Below are 6,000 nucleotides of genomic sequence, written 5' to 3'. Positions count from 1 at the left end.
CACTGATTCATGACTGCGCTGGTACCCGTGAAGATCCGGGTTAGAATTGGTCTTCAGTAACCCATGCTTGTCGCAAGAGGCGACTAACAGGATCGGGTGGTCATGCTCGCAGACTTGATTGACACATGTCATCGGTTCCCAGTTACGTAGATCGATGTTCAGGATGTTTATCACTGGATTGTGTGGTCCAGACTCGATTATTTACAGACCGCCGTGATATAGCTGAAACATTGCTGAGTGTGGCGTTAAACAACAAATTAGCCAATCAACCAACAGCGACGGATTGTAATAACGGTTTTCATTTAATTCAAAATCAAATTCAGCATGTGTGCAGTCATAAACATGGTGTTAAATGGGGTTTAATTTAAATCAATAATATTCATGTTGCTTTAAGACCGCTTTGTTGATAAACATTTTGAGGAATATATTTTATTGTAAAGAACTATTGTTGATGCCTCTCATCAAACTTTTCTGGTTGACATATTGTGGGGCCCACTGAATTATAGGTCCACAAGACTCTGAGTGAGTGAGTTTAGTTTTACGCCGCACTGCAATATTCCAGCTTTATTGCGGCGGTCTTTAAATAATCGAGTTTGGACCAGACAATCCAGTGATCAACATCATGAACATCAATCTACGTAAATGGCCACGAATTCCACCAGGATGAGGAATTACCTGGAGGATTCTCAGCTGAGGTACGTGGGTAGGGTAACAATACTTGAAGATGGGGACCCAGTCTGGTATCATGACGCACGTTTTACTTGATTTGTGATCCCTTGATCAAGGAGATATCAATGTTAGATTGACATAAATAAAGTTCTGGGCTTGTTCCGTCCTCGATAATCTCCAGGGTATACGTTATGATCACTCTCCACTATATAGTAGGGCTTGTTCCTACTGTAAGAGAAAGGTCGGAACGATGTCCGCCCGTAACCACACTTCACTTTTTTGCTAGTGCAACCGGACCATACTGAAATGGCTATTTAATACTTCCTACATTGATTGTGATTTTTATAAATGTAGGATTTGGAGCAAAACGTTTCGTTTTTTTTTGTTTATTGTGTACCTCTGCACTCTGAAATATTCAACCTCTTTGGTGGGGGTTTGATCGATTCTGGACCAGATAACCCCTTCCCCTGGTTCAAGCCATGGCATATTACGTGCCCTTGACCAATCAAATATGATATGAGGGAAAAATAGGATATAACTAGTATTTCCTGGAAACTGGACCTACGAAAATCTGGGTTAAAATTGGTCGTCAGCAGCCCATGCTTGTAAGAGGTAAGGGTTGTCAGTCTCACTGACTTGGTTGACACATGTCTTCATATCCCCATTGGGTAGATTGATGCTCATGATGCTAATCACTGGATTGTCTGGTTCAGACTCGATTATTTAGAGACCGCTGTCATATAGCTGGAACATTGCTGACAGAACCCATGTGTTAAAAGAACAAGTAATAAATAACAAAAAAGTACATTCTACAAAAATAACCATTTATTGACATTACATTGAAAATGAACCCTTCATAAACAGTTGAGTCTGCATAGGAAAAATGTCACATGTACAATTTTGAACTAATAGTATACAAAGACGTTGACGTCAGTACTCCGAAGGTATGCGTTTTCACACATGCAGCATCCATCATTCTCTTCTGATTTATTGTGATATAAGTTACTGATATACAGTGATATAAGTTACTGATATACAGTGATATATGTTACTGATATACAGTGATGCGAGGTCATGATACACAGGTAGTACACACATTTATGTACATGAGATCATAGCAGTTGACAGACATGTTCCAAACCAACTGAAGGTTGTTCAGAACATGAATTGTGCAGTGTCTACCATCAAGGCATCAAATCTCTGGAATAAGGTGCATGTTGGCTTATGGAAAACACTGGAATGATTCAGTGTCAAGGCTTTACTCCCAAAACATATTATTTGCCGCACACCCTAAGTGTCCATATATCCTAAAAACGTAAATATCATAGCTTCTTCCTCTAACAGAAAACAGTGAGTGTGTGAGTGAGTGAGTATGGTTTTACGCTGGCTTTATCAATTTTCCAGCAATATCACATCGGGGTACACAAGAAATGGGTTTCACACATTGTACCCATGTGGGGAATTGAACCCAGGTCTTCGGTGTGATTTGACGAGCCAACCCTTTAACCACTAGGCTACCCAACTGCCCCTAACAAACAGAAAAGAAAGCCCAAAACACATCCCAAATTTGGTTTCCCTATCTATAACATTTTTTTTAACAAATCCGCCCTCATCATCTCGGATGGATGGAGGGACGGAGCTCAAACCAATATCCCCCTCACACCTCGTGGTGGGGGATAATGATCAGGGTAAAGTGGAGTTGTCACATCATTATTGATTTATTGCATGTCACAGAGTTGTAGCTCTGCAGGAGAAATTGGCACTATGCCCCCAGACAATGGTTAAGATAGAGTAATGTTTGTACCTGTGACAAGGTTTGATGTCAAGTTAAGGCAGATTGTGAGAGACAGCATAGATTCCCTTCAGTCACAAAACAGTCCCACCATTTGAAGATCTGCATGCATTATCAAAAAGTCAAAACTGTGTTTAAGTGCCCCCTCAAACTCTTAAAGTGTAATTTTGCTTTATAATCAAAAAAGGATAATCATAAAATTGATACTGTTAAAAAAAGAAAGAGTTGCAATGCAAAAATTGCTGTAAAAACAAAACAAAAACCTGATCTGGACTATCCTGAAATGAATGCTGAATCTGCAGGGAATTTGACATATTAAGCATGAACAACATTTTAAATATAAAATTAAAAACTTTACAAACACTCTTTGTTCAAAATCTCACCATACTAAAATTCTACACATGAAAGAACACACACTGAAACATTCCTTGCACTTATCCCATCTTATGATCATAGTCTGTCACAACACTAGTGTAGGTTCTGTTCTGGAGAAGGTAAACCAGTGGTCAATAGTATGAGCATACATCAACAAAAAGGTGACACTCAAAATGTTTCATTCGTGTATGGTGACAGCATAAAACAATATTACACAGAATGTGGCAGGGGAGATTGGCAGCAAAGTATGATACAGTCCTAATCCCAGTCTCACATCCTTGTAGATCGATGCTCATGCTGTTGATCACTGGATTGTCTGGCCCTGGCTCGGTTATTTACAGGCGGCCGCCATATAGCTGGAATATTGCTGAGTGAGGCGTAAACAACAAACATACTAGCTATAAATAAACTGTCTTAATATGAGTTTCATTGCAATTGGGGAAATTGGTGGTCGAGAAAATGTCGTAGCAAATGTCAATTGTGTTAGTGAAAAAAAGACAACATTTGGTCATTTAGTAAATCATAACCATAAGGTTTCTATGTACGACAAAAAAGTGATGACATTCTCTTGTGATGGAACATGATCTCTGCACACTTACACTAGATAGTTGCTTCAGTAACAATATTTTACCTGCTTTGCTGCTACCTGTGTAGAGCGAAATTGACCCTTGCATGAATCCAGTGGCAAGACTTACACATGTATGCTTGATAAAATGAACAGGAGGACAAGCTCTTTCAACATGTACCCCAAGCATGGCATTCCTGAGAGAAATACTGGAACATTTCATATATGGATATTCCTCACAAATCATTCCTCAGAAACAAGGCACCAAGTAAACAAATCACAATGGCATATATGAGAAAAGATCAAACTCAAAATATATCTCACAAACTTTCTTTAGGCCAGACCAATTTTATTTCTTGTTTTACGGATCTGTCGGTCGTATTTTTTCAAGAATAATAATATATATATATAAAAAATTCCCCACTCAAAAAATAGAATCCTAATGTTTTTATTGGCCAAAAATGTAAACTTACCCCCCAAAAATGTTGGATCGTTTTTTGACCCATATACACTTCATAAATTGCCAAAAGTAAACACTTTTAGTATTTAAATGTAATATTACTTTGACTGTGATTTTTATTTATTTCCCTCCTGCCTGTAGGTTTTATGAGGACAAAAATATGTAAAACATGAAATAATATTGGTCTGGCCTTAGCACTATTACCCTTCTTATCATGAGACTATTCTCTAAGTTTGATTTTAAAAGGACCCTTAAAAAGTGAATCCTTAAACAATCTCAGAAAACAGTTTTGATCACAAAGCACAAGAGTATTTGTTTCATGTTAAAAATTAATTAAGATCAACAGAAAAAAACAATTTCCCCCAAATCTTATTGTATAATATCTTTGTTACCATGATAAAAATAAGTTGAAGTTGAACATGTAACAAGACATGTCCAGAGATCAGAGAAGAATAAAAAGGTTTCATTATGCAAGTCATCCTTGATAACTTGGAGTTATCTAGGATGTGTGCAAGTTGGCATACATCAATATAAATGTTACTCTAATCACTCATTTTTTTACATGACTATAGATAATTTTTCAAACAATTTTACTTTTTGTCTGATTAATGTAGGATGAAAGCAAAAGTGTAGACTAATGCTTAGTCTCTGAATATATATAATTTTGATAGCAGCAAATAAACCAATTTATATGGAAAAGGAGCCCCAGTACAATGGGAGATTAACTAGGAAATCTAGACTTGATTCATTTAGGGTGTTAGCATTGCAGGGCTAGGCAGTAGGGAAAATAATGTGGTTCAGGCACTGTGAGACAGACTAGACAGGTGATACAGGTCTTGACCACTTTGGCAAAAACCTACAAGCACAGATGTTTTTACCATGGACTATACATTTTCGTTTTTAAATATGTAAATCAACTAAATAAACACAGAAGTAAAATGATCATGAAGGATGTTCTATGAAATTCATGTTCTAACAGATATTCTAATCATATATGAGAGGCACATAATCTGTTATTAAACATTTCAGGGTTTTGTTCTTTTCTGAATTACCCATTGTCATTTCAAAGAAGAAAATTAAGAAAACTAACTGAAAATGTCAGTAATACAAAAATGTTATTGTTACATGACACAATTAGCACATGTTTTTATATCACACGAGATAAACATGTTATTTGATAAGAATCAACAAAGACAATCTATCAAGTTTATCACGTAGATGGTGTAGTGGTTAGGGGTGTGTGTCCAGAGCTCGCATCCTCTGTGGTTTGATTCCATGTGTCATACCAAACTATGACAATCAAATAATGCCCATTTGAACTGTGCATGGTATTTAGGTGAGCCACCTGAGGCACAAACGAACACATGTGCCAGCACTTTCAAATATTCTGCATCACACGATAAAACCGTTTTCTACTCTACAAACCTATAACAAGCACATGGCCAAATATAGCACAAGCACACCAAAATAAGCAGCAATAAGACAAGCCTGTTGCCTCTTGTATGAACAACTTCCCATAGATTAAATAAATACACAAATGACCCTGAATAAAGGGAGATAAGCATAAGTCTCAAAACATTTCATCAAGATTTTATGTATTGAATACAGCTGAATTGTGTTATTCTGAACACAGTTATCATCTAATTGCTGGTCCTCACCACCTCCCTATATATATACATACAAATCTGCCAGCTTATTGAGAATCTGAGATAATTATATATAATTTTGTATCTTTATCCTGAAGTGGGCATAACCCATGATAACAGTTAGATGTACAGATGTAGAAAGTGGTATTGGGGTCTCAGTCAGAGGGACACTTCAATTTGGATGTCGGTAAATACATCCAAGCTGATTTGTGCTAAATTAAAGCAAGGTGCTAAATTGAACATGGTACAGTATAGTTATCAAACACACAATCTGGTGTCCATCAAAATGTTTCTTTATTCTACATTCAACACTCCGCATGCCATAGACATAGAGTATGATAACAAACCATGTGTCGTAGAGAGTATTCACTTGATGTATATACAGATACCTGACTTTAACATAATGTATGTATTGACTTCTCTGTTGGACATTTAAACTGGTCTTCATATTTATCTATTTCATCCTAATTCTACAATTATGAATTTGTATCAC

The sequence above is a fragment of the Haliotis rubra genome, unplaced genomic scaffold (genome assembly GCF_003918875.1).
Source record: "Haliotis rubra isolate DU_JTF1 unplaced genomic scaffold, ASM391887v1 Scf17, whole genome shotgun sequence".
Lineage (NCBI taxonomy): Eukaryota > Metazoa > Mollusca > Gastropoda > Lepetellida > Haliotidae > Haliotis > Haliotis rubra.
The sequence above is the reverse complement of the archived record's forward strand: the minus strand, read 5'-3'. Positions refer to the sequence as shown.